The 15,252-nt window shown below is 46.7% G+C and overlaps 15 non-coding genes across 15 annotated transcripts; all 15 read right to left on the minus strand.

Annotated features, from left to right (window-relative positions):
• Positions 1–383: 383 nt before the first annotated feature.
• Positions 384–455, minus strand: TRNAE-UUC (transfer RNA glutamic acid (anticodon UUC)). Its single transcript has one exon. It is a non-coding gene; the product is annotated as a tRNA-Glu (tRNA).
• A 355-nt stretch (positions 456–810) lies between these two features.
• TRNAE-UUC (transfer RNA glutamic acid (anticodon UUC)) lies at positions 811–882 on the minus strand. The gene has a single exon. It is a non-coding gene; the product is annotated as a tRNA-Glu (tRNA).
• Positions 883–2,216: 1,334 nt separating this feature from the next.
• Positions 2,217–2,288, minus strand: TRNAE-CUC (transfer RNA glutamic acid (anticodon CUC)). Its single transcript has one exon. It is a non-coding gene; the product is annotated as a tRNA-Glu (tRNA).
• Positions 2,289–3,359: 1,071 nt separating this feature from the next.
• Positions 3,360–3,431, minus strand: TRNAE-CUC (transfer RNA glutamic acid (anticodon CUC)). Its single transcript has one exon. It is a non-coding gene; the product is annotated as a tRNA-Glu (tRNA).
• Positions 3,432–3,609: 178 nt separating this feature from the next.
• On the minus strand, positions 3,610–3,681 carry TRNAE-CUC (transfer RNA glutamic acid (anticodon CUC)). Its single transcript has one exon. It is a non-coding gene; the product is annotated as a tRNA-Glu (tRNA).
• Positions 3,682–3,759: 78 nt separating this feature from the next.
• TRNAE-CUC (transfer RNA glutamic acid (anticodon CUC)) lies at positions 3,760–3,831 on the minus strand. The gene has a single exon. It is a non-coding gene; the product is annotated as a tRNA-Glu (tRNA).
• A 1,248-nt stretch (positions 3,832–5,079) lies between these two features.
• TRNAE-CUC (transfer RNA glutamic acid (anticodon CUC)) lies at positions 5,080–5,151 on the minus strand. The gene has a single exon. It is a non-coding gene; the product is annotated as a tRNA-Glu (tRNA).
• A 1,071-nt stretch (positions 5,152–6,222) lies between these two features.
• On the minus strand, positions 6,223–6,294 carry TRNAE-CUC (transfer RNA glutamic acid (anticodon CUC)). The gene has a single exon. It is a non-coding gene; the product is annotated as a tRNA-Glu (tRNA).
• Positions 6,295–6,622: 328 nt separating this feature from the next.
• TRNAE-CUC (transfer RNA glutamic acid (anticodon CUC)) lies at positions 6,623–6,694 on the minus strand. Its single transcript has one exon. It is a non-coding gene; the product is annotated as a tRNA-Glu (tRNA).
• Positions 6,695–8,840: 2,146 nt separating this feature from the next.
• TRNAE-CUC (transfer RNA glutamic acid (anticodon CUC)) lies at positions 8,841–8,912 on the minus strand. The gene has a single exon. It is a non-coding gene; the product is annotated as a tRNA-Glu (tRNA).
• A 202-nt stretch (positions 8,913–9,114) lies between these two features.
• TRNAE-CUC (transfer RNA glutamic acid (anticodon CUC)) lies at positions 9,115–9,186 on the minus strand. Its single transcript has one exon. It is a non-coding gene; the product is annotated as a tRNA-Glu (tRNA).
• Positions 9,187–11,857: 2,671 nt separating this feature from the next.
• Positions 11,858–11,929, minus strand: TRNAE-CUC (transfer RNA glutamic acid (anticodon CUC)). The gene has a single exon. It is a non-coding gene; the product is annotated as a tRNA-Glu (tRNA).
• A 202-nt stretch (positions 11,930–12,131) lies between these two features.
• Positions 12,132–12,203, minus strand: TRNAE-CUC (transfer RNA glutamic acid (anticodon CUC)). Its single transcript has one exon. It is a non-coding gene; the product is annotated as a tRNA-Glu (tRNA).
• A 1,622-nt stretch (positions 12,204–13,825) lies between these two features.
• TRNAE-CUC (transfer RNA glutamic acid (anticodon CUC)) lies at positions 13,826–13,897 on the minus strand. The gene has a single exon. It is a non-coding gene; the product is annotated as a tRNA-Glu (tRNA).
• A 327-nt stretch (positions 13,898–14,224) lies between these two features.
• Positions 14,225–14,296, minus strand: TRNAE-CUC (transfer RNA glutamic acid (anticodon CUC)). Its single transcript has one exon. It is a non-coding gene; the product is annotated as a tRNA-Glu (tRNA).
• Between the last annotated feature and the right edge of the window lie 956 nt (positions 14,297–15,252).

Raw genomic sequence — 15,252 nt, forward strand, 5'->3', positions numbered from 1 at the left:
AACCCGGGCTTTCTGGGTGAAAGCCAGGTATCCTTGCCACAAGACCATATTGGACTAGCTCAACCAAGTCTTAATTCTATTCTTGAAAAGCGGTACAAAAGCACTTGCTCCGATACCGGGAACCGAACCCGGGCCTTCTCGGTGAGAGCCGGATATCCTAGCCACTAGACCATATCGGACTTGCTTAACCAAGTCTTAATTCTAATCATAAACCTTTAACCTTAAGTTTATTCTTCAAAAACGGTTCAAAAGCACTCGCTCCGATACCGGGAATCGAACCCGGGCCTTCTGAGTGAAAGCCAGGTATCCTAGCCACTAGACCATATCGGACTAGATCAACCAAGTCTTAAATCTATTCTTGAAAAGCGGTACAAAAGCACTCGCTCCGATACCGGGAATCGAACCCGGGCCTTCTGGGTGAAAGCCAGATATCCTAGCCACTAGACCATATCGGACTTGCTTAACCAAGTCTTAATTCTAATCATAAACCTATAACCTTAAGTCTATTCTTCAAAAACGGTTCAAAAGCACTCGCTCCGGTACCGGGAATGGAACCCGGGCCTTCTGAGTAAAAGCCAGGTTTCCTAGCAACTAGACCATATCGGACTAGATCAACCAAGTCTTAAATCTATTCTTGAAAAGCGGTACAAAAGCACTCGCTCCGATACCAGGAATCAAACCTGTGCCTTCTAGGTGAGAGCCAGATATCCTAGCCACTAGACCATATCGGACTGGTTTGTGCAACCTTAGATATTAGTCCTATAAATGTGTCTTTAAATTTATTCTTTAAAAGCGGTAAAAAAGCACTGTCTCCGATACCGGGAATCGAACCCGGGCCTTCTGGGTGAAAGCCAGATATCCTAGCCACTAGACCATACCGGACTTGCTTAAGCAAGTCTTAATTCTAATCGTAAACCTATAACCTTAAGTTTATTCTTTAAAAACGGTTCAAAAGCACTCGCTCCGATACCGGGAATCGAACCCGGGCCTTCTGAGTGAAAGCCAGGTATCCTAGCCACTAGACCATATCGGACTAGATGAACCAAGTCTTAAATCTATTCTTGAAAAGCGGTACAAAAGCACTCGCTCCGATACCGGGAATCAAACCCGTGCCTTCTGGGTGAGAGCCAGATATCCTAGCCACTTGACCATATCGGACTGGTTTGTGCAACCCTACATATTAGTCCTATAAATGTGTCTTTAAATTTATTCTTTAAAAGCGGTACAAAAGCACTGTCTCCGATAACGGGAATCGAACCCGGGCCTTCTGGGTGAAAGCCAGATATCCTAGCCACTACACCATATCGGACTTGCTTAACCAAATCTTAATTCTAATCGTAAACCTATAACCTTAAGTTTATTCTTCAAAAACGGTTCAAAAGCACTCGCTCCGATACCGGGAATCGAACCCGGGCCTTCTGAGTGAAAGCCAGGTATCCTAGCCACTAGACCATATCGGACTAGATGACCCAAGTCTTAAATCTATTCTTGAAAAGCGGTACAAAAGCACTCGCTCCGATACCGGGAATCAAACCCGTGCCTTCTGGGTGAGAGCCAGATATCCTAGCCACTTGACCATATCGGACTGGTTTGTGCATCCCTACATATTAGTCCTATAAATGTGTCTTTAAATTTATTCTTTAAAAGCGGTACAAAAGCACTGTCTCCGATACCGGTAATCGAACCCGGGCCTTCTGGGTGAGAGCCAGATATCCTAGCCACTACACCATATCGGACTTGCTTAACCAAGTCTTAATTCTAATCGTAAACCTATAACCTTAAGTTTATTCTTCAAAAACGGTTCAAAAGCACTCGCTCCGATACCGGGAATCGAACCCGGGCCTTCTGAGTGAAAGCCAGGTATCCTAGCCACTAGACCATATCGGACTAACTCAACTAAGTCTTAAATCTTTTCTTGAAAAGCGGTACAAAAACACTCGCTCCGATACCGGGAATCGAATCCGTGCCTTCTGGGTGAGAGCCAGATATCCTTGCCACTAGACCATATCGGACTGGTTTGTGCAACCCTAGATATAAGTCCTATAAATGTGTCTTTAAATTTATTCTTTAATAGCGGTACAAAAGCACTGTCTCCGAAACCAGGAATCGAACCCGGGCCTTCTGAGTGAAAGCCAGGTATCCTAGCCACTAGACCATATTGGACTAGCTCAACCAAGTCTTAAATCTATTTTTGAAAAGCGGTACAAAAGCACTCGCTCCGATACCGGGAATCGAACCCGGGCCTTCTGGGTGAGAGCCAGATATCTTAGCCACTAGACCATATCGGACTAGCTCAACCAACTCTTAGTTCTATTCTTGAAAAGCGGTACAAAAGCACTCGCTCCGATACCGGGAACCGAACCCGGGCCTTCTCGGTGAGAGCCGGATATCCTAGCCACCAGACCATATCGGACTTGCTTAACCAAGTCTTAATTCTAATCATAAACCTATAACCTTAAGTTTATTCTTTAAAAACGGTTCAAAAGCACTCGCTCCGATACCGGGAATCGAACCCCGGCCTTCTGAGTGAAAGCAGGTATCCTAGCCACTAGACCATATCAGACTTGCTCAAGCAAGTCTTAAATCTATTCTTGAAAAGCGGTACAAAAGCACTCACTCCGATACCGGGAATCGAACCCGGGCTTTCTGGGTGAAAGCCAGGTATCCTTGCCACTAGACCATATTGGACTAGCGGTACAAAAGCACTCGCTCCGATACCGGGAATAGAACCCGTGCCTTCTGGGTGAGAGCCAGATATCCTAGCCACTAGACCATATCGGACTGGTTTGTGCAACCCTAGATATTAGTCCTATAAATGTGTCTTTAAATTTATTCTTTAATAGCGGTACAAAAGCACTGTCTCCGATACCAGGAGTCGAACCCGGGTCTTCTGAGTGAAAGCCAGGTATCCTAGCCACTAGACCATATCGGACTAGCTCAACCAAGTCTTAAATCTATTCTTGAAAAGCGGTACAAAAGTACTTGCTCCGATACCGGGAATCGAACCCGGGCCTTCTGAGTGAAAGCCAGGTATCCTAGCCACTAGACCATATCGGACTAGCTCAACCAAGTCTTAAATCTATTCGTGAAAAGCGGTACAAAAGCACTGTCTCCGATACCAGGAGTCGAACCCGGGCCTTCTGAGTGAAAGCCAGGTATCCTAGCCACTAGACCATATCGGACTAGCTCAACCAAGTCTTATATCTATTCTTGAAAAGCGGTTCAAAAGCACGCGCTCCGATACCGGGAATCGAACCCGGGCCTTCTGGTGAAAGCCTGGTATCCTAGCCACTAGACCATATCGGACTAGCTCAACCAAGCCTTAAATCCATTCTTGAAAAGCGGTACAACAGCACTCGCTCCGATACCGGGAATCGAACCCGGGCCTTCTGGGTGAGAGCCAGATATCCTAGCCACTAGACCATATCGGACTAGCTCAACCAAGTCTTAGTTCAATTCTTGAAAAGTGGTACAAAAGCACTCGCTCCGATACCGGGAATCGAACCCGGGCTTTCTGGGTGAAAGCCAGGTATCCTTGCCACTAGACGATATTGGACTAGCTCAATCAAGTCTTAATTCTATTCTTGAAAAGCGGTACACAAGCACTCGCTCCGATACCGGGAATCGAACCCGGGCCTTCTCGGTGAGAGCCGGATATCCTAGCCACTAGACCATATCGGACTATTTTGAGCAACCCTAGATATTAGTCCTATAAATGTGACTTTAAATTTAGTCTTTAAAAGCGGTACAAAGCACTCGCTCCGATACCGGTAATCGAACCCGGGCCTTCTGGGTGAGAGCCAGATATCCTAGCCACTAGACCATATCGGACTTGCTTAACCAAGTCTTAATTCTAATCATAAACCTATAACCTTAAATTTATTCTTCTAAAACGGTTCAAAAGCACTCGCTCCGATTCCGGGAATCGAACCCGGGCCTTCTGGTGAAAGTCAGGTATCCTAGCCACTAGACAATATCGGACTAGCTCAACCAAGTCTTAAATCCATTCTTGAAAAGCGGTACAAAAGCACTCGCTCCGATACCGGGAATCGAACCCGGGTCTTCTGGGTGAAAGCCAGGTATCCTACCCCTTAGACCATATCGAACTTGCTCAACCAAGTCTTAATTCTAATCATAAACCTATAACCTTAAGTCTATTCTTGAAATGCGGTACAAAAGCACCCGCTCCGATACCTAGAATCGAACCCGGGCTTTCTGGATGAAAGCCAGGTATCCTTGCCACTAGACCATAACGGACTAGCTCAACCAAGTCTTAAATCTATTCTTGAAATGCGGTACAAAAGCACTCGCTCCGATACCGGGAATCGAACCCGGGCTTTCTGGGTGAAAGCCAGGTATCCTTGCCACTAGACCATATTGGACTAGCTCAACAAAGTCTTAATTCTATTCTTGAAAAGCGGTACAAAAGCACTCGCTCCGATACCGGGAATCGAACCCGGGTCTTCTCGGTGAGAGCCGGATATCCTAGCCACTAGACCATATCGGACTGGTTTGTGCAACCCTAGATATTAGTCCTATAAATGTGTCTTTAAATTTATTCTTTAATAGCGGTACAAAAGAACTGTCTCCGATACCAGGAGTCGAACCCGGGCCTTCTGAGTGAAAGCAGGTATCCTAGCCACTAGACCATATCAGACTTGCTCAAGCAAGTCTTAAATCTATTCTTGAAAAGCGGTACAAAAGCACTCACTCCGATACCGGGAATCGAACCCGGGCTTTCTGGGTGAAAGCCAGGTATCCTTGCCACTAGACCATATTGGACTAGCGGTACAAAAGCACTCGCTCCGATACCGGGAATAGAACCCGTGCCTTCTGGGTGAGAGCCAGATATCCTAGCCACTAGACCATATCGGACTGGTTTGTGCAACCCTAGATATTAGTCCTATAAATGTGTCTTTAAATTTATTCTTTAATAGCGGTACAAAAGCACTGTCTCCGATACCAGAAGTCGAACCCGGGCCTTCTGAGTGAAAGCCAGGTATCCTAGCCACTAGACCATATCGGACTAGCTCAACCAAGTCTTAAATCTATTCTTGAAAAGCGGTTCAAAAGCACTCGCTCCGATACCGGGAATCGAACCCGGGCCTTCTGGGTGAGAGCCAGATATCTTAGCCACTAGACCATATCGGACTAGCTCAACCAACTCTTAGTTCTATTCTTGAAAAGCGGTACAAAAGCACTCGCTCCGATACCGGGAACCGAACCCGGGCCTTCTCGGTGAGAGCCGGATATCCTAGCCACCAGACCATATCGGACTTGCTTAACCAAGTCTTAATTCTAATCATAAACCTATAACCTTAAGTTTATTCTTTAAAAACGGTTCAAAAGCACTCGCTCCGATACCGGGAATCGAACCCCGGCCTTCTGAGTGAAAGCAGGTATCCTAGCCACTAGACCATATCAGACTTGCTCAAGCAAGTCTTAAATCTATTCTTGAAAAGCGGTACAAAAGCACTCACTCCGATACCGGGAATCGAACCCGGGCTTTCTGGGTGAAAGCCAGGTATCCTTGCCACTAGACCATATTGGACTAGCGGTACAAAAGCACTCGCTCCGATACCGGGAATAGAACCCGTGCCTTCTGGGTGAGAGCCAGATATCCTAGCCACTAGACCATATCGGACTGGTTTGTGCAACCCTAGATATTAGTCCTATAAATGTGTCTTTAAATTTATTCTTTAATAGCGGTACAAAAGCACTGTCTCCGATACCAGGAGTCGAACCCGGGTCTTCTGAGTGAAAGCCAGGTATCCTAGCCACTAGACCATATCGGACTAGCTCAACCAAGTCTTAAATCTATTCTTGAAAAGCGGTACAAAAGTACTTGCTCCGATACCGGGAATCGAACCCGGGCCTTCTGAGTGAAAGCCAGGTATCCTAGCCACTAGACCATATCGGACTAGCTCAACCAAGTCTTAAATCTATTCGTGAAAAGCGGTACAAAAGCACTGTCTCCGATACCAGGAGTCGAACCCGGGCCTTCTGAGTGAAAGCCAGGTATCCTAGCCACTAGACCATATCGGACTAGCTCAACCAAGTCTTATATCTATTCTTGAAAAGCGGTTCAAAAGCACGCGCTCCGATACCGGGAATCGAACCCGGGCCTTCTGGTGAAAGCCTGGTATCCTAGCCACTAGACCATATCGGACTAGCTCAACCAAGCCTTAAATCCATTCTTGAAAAGCGGTACAACAGCACTCGCTCCGATACCGGGAATCGAACCCGGGCCTTCTGGGTGAGAGCCAGATATCCTAGCCACTAGACCATATCGGACTAGCTCAACCAAGTCTTAGTTCAATTCTTGAAAAGTGGTACAAAAGCACTCGCTCCGATACCGGGAATCGAACCCGGGCTTTCTGGGTGAAAGCCAGGTATCCTTGCCACTAGACGATATTGGACTAGCTCAATCAAGTCTTAATTCTATTCTTGAAAAGCGGTACACAAGCACTCGCTCCGATACCGGGAATCGAACCCGGGCCTTCTCGGTGAGAGCCGGATATCCTAGCCACTAGACCATATCGGACTATTTTGAGCAACCCTAGATATTAGTCCTATAAATGTGACTTTAAATTTAGTCTTTAAAAGCGGTACAAAGCACTCGCTCCGATACCGGTAATCGAACCCGGGCCTTCTGGGTGAGAGCCAGATATCCTAGCCACTAGACCATATCGGACTTGCTTAACCAAGTCTTAATTCTAATCATAAACCTATAACCTTAAATTTATTCTTCTAAAACGGTTCAAAAGCACTCGCTCCGATTCCGGGAATCGAACCCGGGCCTTCTGGTGAAAGTCAGGTATCCTAGCCACTAGACAATATCGGACTAGCTCAACCAAGTCTTAAATCCATTCTTGAAAAGCGGTACAAAAGCACTCGCTCCGATACCGGGAATCGAACCCGGGTCTTCTGGGTGAAAGCCAGGTATCCTACCCCTTAGACCATATCGAACTTGCTCAACCAAGTCTTAATTCTAATCATAAACCTATAACCTTAAGTCTATTCTTGAAATGCGGTACAAAAGCACCCGCTCCGATACCTAGAATCGAACCCGGGCTTTCTGGATGAAAGCCAGGTATCCTTGCCACTAGACCATAACGGACTAGCTCAACCAAGTCTTAAATCTATTCTTGAAATGCGGTACAAAAGCACTCGCTCCGATACCGGGAATCGAACCCGGGCTTTCTGGGTGAAAGCCAGGTATCCTTGCCACTAGACCATATTGGACTAGCTCAACAAAGTCTTAATTCTATTCTTGAAAAGCGGTACAAAAGCACTCGCTCCGATACCGGGAATCGAACCCGGGTCTTCTCGGTGAGAGCCGGATATCCTAGCCACTAGACCATATCGGACTGGTTTGTGCAACCCTAGATATTAGTCCTATAAATGTGTCTTTAAATTTATTCTTTAATAGCGGTACAAAAGAACTGTCTCCGATACCAGGAGTCGAACCCGGGCCTTCTGAGTGAAAGCAGGTATCCTAGCCACTAGACCATATCAGACTTGCTCAAGCAAGTCTTAAATCTATTCTTGAAAAGCGGTACAAAAGCACTCACTCCGATACCGGGAATCGAACCCGGGCTTTCTGGGTGAAAGCCAGGTATCCTTGCCACTAGACCATATTGGACTAGCGGTACAAAAGCACTCGCTCCGATACCGGGAATAGAACCCGTGCCTTCTGGGTGAGAGCCAGATATCCTAGCCACTAGACCATATCGGACTGGTTTGTGCAACCCTAGATATTAGTCCTATAAATGTGTCTTTAAATTTATTCTTTAATAGCGGTACAAAAGCACTGTCTCCGATACCAGAAGTCGAACCCGGGCCTTCTGAGTGAAAGCCAGGTATCCTAGCCACTAGACCATATCGGACTAGCTCAACCAAGTCTTAAATCTATTCTTGAAAAGCGGTTCAAAAGCACTCGCTCCGATACCGGGAATCGAACCCGGGCCTTCTGGTGAAAGCCTGGTATCCTAGCCACTAGACCATATCGGACTAGCTCAACCAAGTCTTAAATCCATTCTTGAAAAGCGGTACAAAAGCACTCGCTCCGATACCGGGAATCGAACCCGGGTCTTCTGGGTGAAAGCCAGGTATCCTACCCCTTAGACCATATCGAACTTGCTCAACCAAGTCTTAATTCTAATCATAAACCTATAACCTTAAGTCTATTCTTGAAATGCGGTACAAAAGCACCCGCTCCGATACCTAGAATCGAACCCGGGCTTTATGGATGAAAGCCAGGTATCCTTGCCACTAGACCATATCGGACTAGCTCAACCAAGTCTTAAATCTATTCTTGAAAAGCGGTTCAAAAGCACTCGCTCCGATACCGGGAATCGAACCCGGGCCTTCTGGTGAAAGCCTGGTATCCTAGCCACTAGACCATATCGGACTAGCTCAACCAAGTCTTAAATCCATTCTTGAAAAGCGGTACAAAAGTACTCGCTCCGATACCGGGAATCGAACCAGGGCCTTCTGAGTGAAAGCCAGGTATCCTAGCCACTAGACCATATCGGACTAGCTCAACCAAGTCTTAAATCTATTCGAGAAAAGCGGTACAAAAGCACTGTCTCCGATACCAGGAGTCGAACCCGGGCCTTCTGAGTGAAAGCCAGGTATCCTAGCCACTAGACCATATCGGACTAGCTCAACCAAGTCTTAAATCTATTCTTGAAAAGCGGTTCAAAAGCACGCGCTCCGATACCGGGAATCGAACCCGGGCCTTCTGGTGAAAGCCTGGTATCCTAGCCACTAGACCATATCGGACTAGCTCAACCAAGCCTTAAATCCATTCTTGAAAAGCGGTACAACAGCACTCGCTCCGATACCGGAAATCGAACCCGGGCCTTCTGGGTGAGAGCCAGATATCCTAGCCACTAGACCATATCAGACTAGCTCAACCAAGTCTTAGTTCAATTCTTGAAAAGTGGTACAAAAGCACTCGCTCCGATACCGGGAATCGAACTCGGGCCTTCTCGGTGAGAGCCGGATATCCTAGCCACTAGACCATATCGGACTATTTTAGCAACCCTAGATATTAGTCCTATAAATGTGTCTTTAAATTTAGTCTTTAAAAGCGGTACAAAGCACTCGCTCCGATACCGGTAATCGAACCCGGGCCTTCTGGGTGAGAGCCAGATATCCTAGCCACTAGACCATATCGGACTTGCTTAACCAAGTCTTAATTCTAATCATAAACCTATAACCTTAAATTTATTCTTCTAAAACGGTTCAAAAGCACTCGCTCCGATTCCGGGAATCGAACCCGGGCCTTCTGAGTGAAAGCCAGGTGTCCTAGCCACTAGACCATATCGGACTAGCTCAACCAAGTCTTAAATCTATTCTTGAAAAGCGGTACAAAAGCACTCGCTCCGATACCGGGAATCGAACCCGGGCCTTCTGGTGAAAGTCAGGTATCCTAGCCACTAGACAATATCGGACTAGCTCAACCAAGTCTTAAATCCATTCTTGAAAAGCGGTACAAAAGCACTCGCTCCGATACCGGGAATCGAACCCGGGTCTTCTGGGTGAAAGCCAGGTATCCTACCCCTTAGACCATATCGAACTTGCTCAACCAAGTCTTAATTCTAATCATAAACCTATAACCTTAAGTCTATTCTTGAAATGCGGTACAAAAGCACCCGCTCCGATACCTAGAATCGAACCCGGGCTTTCTGGATGAAAGCCAGGTATCCTTGCCACTAGACCATATCGGACTAGCTCAACCAAGTCTTAAATCTATTCTTGAAATGCGGTACAAAAGCACTCGCTCCGATACCGGGAATCGAACCCGGGCCTTCTGGTGAAAGTCAGGTATCCTAGCCACTAGACAATATCGGACTAGCTCAACCAAGTCTTAAATCCATTCTTGAAAAGCGGTACAAAAGCACTCGCTCCGATACCGGGAATCGAACCCGGGTCTTCTGGGTGAAAGCCAGGTATCCTACCCCTTAGACCATATCGAACTTGCTCAACCAAGTCTTAATTCTAATCATAAACCTATAACCTTAAGTCTATTCTTGAAATGCGGTACAAAAGCACCCGCTCCGATACCTAGAATCGAACCCGGGCTTTCTGGATGAAAGCCAGGTATCCTTGCCACTAGACCATAACGGACTAGCTCAACCAAGTCTTAAATCTATTCTTGAAATGCGGTACAAAAGCACTCGCTCCGATACCGGGAATCGAACCCGGGCTTTCTGGGTGAAAGCCAGGTATCCTTGCCACTAGACCATATTGGACTAGCTCAACAAAGTCTTAATTCTATTCTTGAAAAGCGGTACAAAAGCACTCGCTCCGATACCGGGAATCGAACCCGGGTCTTCTCGGTGAGAGCCGGATATCCTAGCCACTAGACCATATCGGACTGGTTTGTGCAACCCTAGATATTAGTCCTATAAATGTGTCTTTAAATTTATTCTTTAATAGCGGTACAAAAGAACTGTCTCCGATACCAGGAGTCGAACCCGGGCCTTCTGAGTGAAAGCAGGTATCCTAGCCACTAGACCATATCAGACTTGCTCAAGCAAGTCTTAAATCTATTCTTGAAAAGCGGTACAAAAGCACTCACTCCGATACCGGGAATCGAACCCGGGCTTTCTGGGTGAAAGCCAGGTATCCTTGCCACTAGACCATATTGGACTAGCGGTACAAAAGCACTCGCTCCGATACCGGGAATAGAACCCGTGCCTTCTGGGTGAGAGCCAGATATCCTAGCCACTAGACCATATCGGACTGGTTTGTGCAACCCTAGATATTAGTCCTATAAATGTGTCTTTAAATTTATTCTTTAATAGCGGTACAAAAGCACTGTCTCCGATACCAGAAGTCGAACCCGGGCCTTCTGAGTGAAAGCCAGGTATCCTAGCCACTAGACCATATCGGACTAGCTCAACCAAGTCTTAAATCTATTCTTGAAAAGCGGTTCAAAAGCACTCGCTCCGATACCGGGAATCGAACCCGGGCCTTCTGGTGAAAGCCTGGTATCCTAGCCACTAGACCATATCGGACTAGCTCAACCAAGTCTTAAATCCATTCTTGAAAAGCGGTACAAAAGCACTCGCTCCGATACCGGGAATCGAACCCGGGTCTTCTGGGTGAAAGCCAGGTATCCTACCCCTTAGACCATATCGAACTTGCTCAACCAAGTCTTAATTCTAATCATAAACCTATAACCTTAAGTCTATTCTTGAAATGCGGTACAAAAGCACCCGCTCCGATACCTAGAATCGAACCCGGGCTTTCTGGATGAAAGCCAGGTATCCTTGCCACTAGACCATATCGGACTAGCTCAACCAAGTCTTAAATCTATTCTTGAAAAGCGGTTCAAAAGCACTCGCTCCGATACCGGGAATCGAACCCGGGCCTTCTGGTGAAAGCCTGGTATCCTAGCCACTAGACCATATCGGACTAGCTCAACCAAGTCTTAAATCCATTCTTGAAAAGCGGTACAAAAGTACTCGCTCCGATACCGGGAATCGAACCAGGGCCTTCTGAGTGAAAGCCAGGTATCCTAGCCACTAGACCATATCGGACTAGCTCAACCAAGTCTTAAATCTATTCGAGAAAAGCGGTACAAAAGCACTGTCTCCGATACCAGGAGTCGAACCCGGGCCTTCTGAGTGAAAGCCAGGTATCCTAGCCACTAGACCATATCGGACTAGCTCAACCAAGTCTTAAATCTATTCTTGAAAAGCGGTTCAAAAGCACGCGCTCCGATACCGGGAATCGAACCCGGGCCTTCTGGTGAAAGCCTGGTATCCTAGCCACTAGACCATATCGGACTAGCTCAACCAAGCCTTAAATCCATTCTTGAAAAGCGGTACAACAGCACTCGCTCCGATACCGGGAATCGAACCCGGGCCTTCTGGGTGAGAGCCAGATATCCTAGCCACTAGACCATATCAGACTAGCTCAACCAAGTCTTAGTTCAATTCTTGAAAAGTGGTACAAAAGCACTCGCTCCGATACCGGGAATCGAACTCGGGCCTTCTCGGTGAGAGCCGGATATCCTAGCCACTAGACCATATCGGACTATTTTAGCAACCCTAGATATTAGTCCTATAAATGTGTCTTTAAATTTAGTCTTTAAAAGCGGTACAAAGCACTCGCTCCGATACCGGTAATCGAACCCGGGCCTTCTGGGTGAGAGCCAGATATCCTAGCCACTAGACCATATCGGACTTGCTTAACCAAGTCTTAATTCTAATCATAAACCTATAACCTTAAATTTATTCTTCTAAAACGGTTCAAAAGCACTCGCTCCGATTCCGGGAATCGAACCCGGGCCTTCTGAGTGAAAGCCAGGTGTCCTAGCCACTAGACCATATCGGACTAGCTCAACCAAGTCTTAAATCTATTCTTGAAAAGCGGTACAAAAGCACTCGCTCCGATACCGGGAATCGAACCCGGGCCTTCTGGTGAAAGTCAGGTATCCTAGCCACTAGACAATATCGGACTAGCTCAACCAAGTCTTAAATCCATTCTTGAAAAGCGGTACAAAAGCACTCGCTCCGATACCGGGAATCGAACCCGGGTCTTCTGGGTGAAAGCCAGGTATCCTACCCCTTAGACCATATCGAACTTGCTCAACCAAGTCTTAATTCTAATCATAAACCTATAACCTTAAGTCTATTCTTGAAATGCGGTACAAAAGCACCCGCTCCGATACCTAGAATCGAACCCGGGCTTTCTGGATGAAAGCCAGGTATCCTTGCCACTAGACCATATCGGACTAGCTCAACCAAGTCTTAAATCTATTCTTGAAATGCGGTACAAAAGCACTCGCTCCGATACCGGGAATCGAACCCGGGCTTTCTGGGTGAAAGCCAGGTATCCTTGCCACTAGACCATATTGGACTAGCTCAACAAAGTCTTAATTCTATTCTTGAAAAGCGGTACAAAAGCACTCGCTCCGATACCGGGAATCGAACCCGGGTCTTCTCGATGAGAGCCGGATATCCTAGCCACTAGACCATATCGGACTGGTTTGTGCAACCCTAGATATTAGTCCTATAAATGTGTCTTTAAATTTATTCTTTAATAGCGGTACAAAAGAACTGTCTCCGATACCAGGAGTCGAACCCGGGCCTTCTGAGTGAAAGCAGGTATCCTAGCCACTAGACCATATCAGACTTGCTCAAGCAAGTCTTAAATCTATTCTTGAAAAGCGGTACAAAAGCACTCACTCCGATACCGGGAATCGAACCCGGGCTTTCTGGGTGAAAGCCAGGTATCCTTGCCACTAGACCATATTGGACTAGCGGTACAAAAGCACTCGCTCCGATACCGGGAATAGAACCCGTGCCTTCTGGGTGAGAGCCAGATATCCTAGCCACTAGACCATATCGGACTGGTTTGTGCAACCCTAGATATTAGTCCTATAAATGTGTCTTTAAATTTATTCTTTAATAGCGGTACAAAAGCACTGTCTCCGATACCAGAAGTCGAACCCGGGCCTTCTGAGTGAAAGCCAGGTATCCTAGCCTCTAGACCATATCGGACTAGCTCAACCAAGTCTTAAATCTATTCTTGAAAAGCGGTTCAAAAGCACTCGCTCCGATACCAGGAGTCGAACCCGGGCCTTCTGAGTGAAAGCCAGGTATCCTAGCCACTAGACCATATCGGACTAGCTCAACCAAGTCTTAAATCTATTCTTGAAAAGCGGTTCAAAAGCACGCGCTCCGATACCGGGAATCGAACCCGGGCCTTCTGGTGAAAGCCTGGTATCCTAGCCACTAGACCATATCGGACTAACTCAGCCAAGCCTTAAATCCATTCTTGAAAAGCGGTACAACAGCACTCGCTCCGATACCGGGAATCGAACCCGGGCCTTCTGGGTGAGAGCCAGATATCCTAGCCACTAGACCATATCAGACAAGCTCAACCAAGTCTTAGTTCAATTCTTGAAAAGTGGTACAAAAGCACTCGCTCCGATACCGGGAATCGAACCCGGGCTTTCTGGGTGAAAGCCAGGTATCCTTGCCACTAGACGATATTGGACTAGCTCAATCAAGTCTTAATTCTATTCTTGAAAAGCGGTACAAAAGCACTCGCTCCGATACCGGGAATCGAACTCGGGCCTTCTCGGTGAGAGCCGGATATCCTAGCCACTAGACCATATCGGACTATTTTAGCAACCCTAGATATTAGTCCTATAAATGTGTCTTTAAATTTAGTCTTTAAAAGCGGTACAAAGCACTCGCTCCGATACCGGTAATCGAACCCGGGCCTTCTGGGTGAGAGCCAGATATCCTAGCCACTAGACCATATCGGACTTGCTTAACCAAGTCTTAATTCTAATCATAAACCTATAACCTTAAATTTATTCTTCTAAAACGGTTCAAAAGCACTCGCTCCGATTCCGGGAATCGAACCCGGGCCTTCTGAGTGAAAGCCAGGTGTCCTAGCCACTAGACCATATCGGACTAGCTCAACCAAGTCTTAAATCTATTCTTGAAAAGCGGTACAAAAGCACTCGCTCCGATACCGGGAATCGAACCCGGGCCTTCTGGTGAAAGTCAGGTATCCTAGCCACTAGACAATATCGGACTAGCTCAACCAAGTCTTAAATCCATTCTTGAAAAGCGGTACAAAAGCACTCGCTCCGATACCGGGAATCGAACCCGGGTCTTCTGGGTGAAAGCCAGATATCCTACCCCTTAGACCATATCGAACTTGCTCAACCAAGTCTTAATTCTAATCATAAACCTATAACCTTAAGTCTATTCTTGAAATGCGGTACAAAAGCACCCGCTCCGATACCTAGAATCGAACCCGGGCTTTCTGGATGAAAGCCAGGTATCCTTGCCACTAGACCATATCGGACTAGCTCAACCAAGTCTTAAATCTATTCTTGAAATGCGGTACAAAAGCACTCGCTCCGATACCGGGAATCGAACCCGGGCTTTCTGGGTGAAAGCCAGGTATCCTTGCCACTAGACCATATTGGACTAGCTCAACAAAGTCTTAATTCTATTCTTGAAAAGCGGTACAAAAGCACTCGCTCCGATACCGGGAATCGAACCCGGGTCTTCTCGGTGAGAGCCGGATATCCTAGCCACTAGACCATATCGGACTGGTTTGTGCAACCCTAGATATTAGTCCTATAAATGTGTCTTTAAATTTATTCTTTAATAGCGGTACAAAAGAACTGTCTCCGATACCAGGAGTCGAACCCGGGCCTTCTGAGTGAAAGCCAGGTATCCTAGCCACTAGACCATATCGGACTAG

Source organism: Phalangium opilio, unplaced genomic scaffold, assembly GCF_054372755.1.
Source record: "Phalangium opilio isolate 3A_F unplaced genomic scaffold, DU_Popi_V2 ptg000046l_1, whole genome shotgun sequence".
NCBI classification, from domain to species: Eukaryota; Metazoa; Arthropoda; class Arachnida; order Opiliones; family Phalangiidae; genus Phalangium; species Phalangium opilio.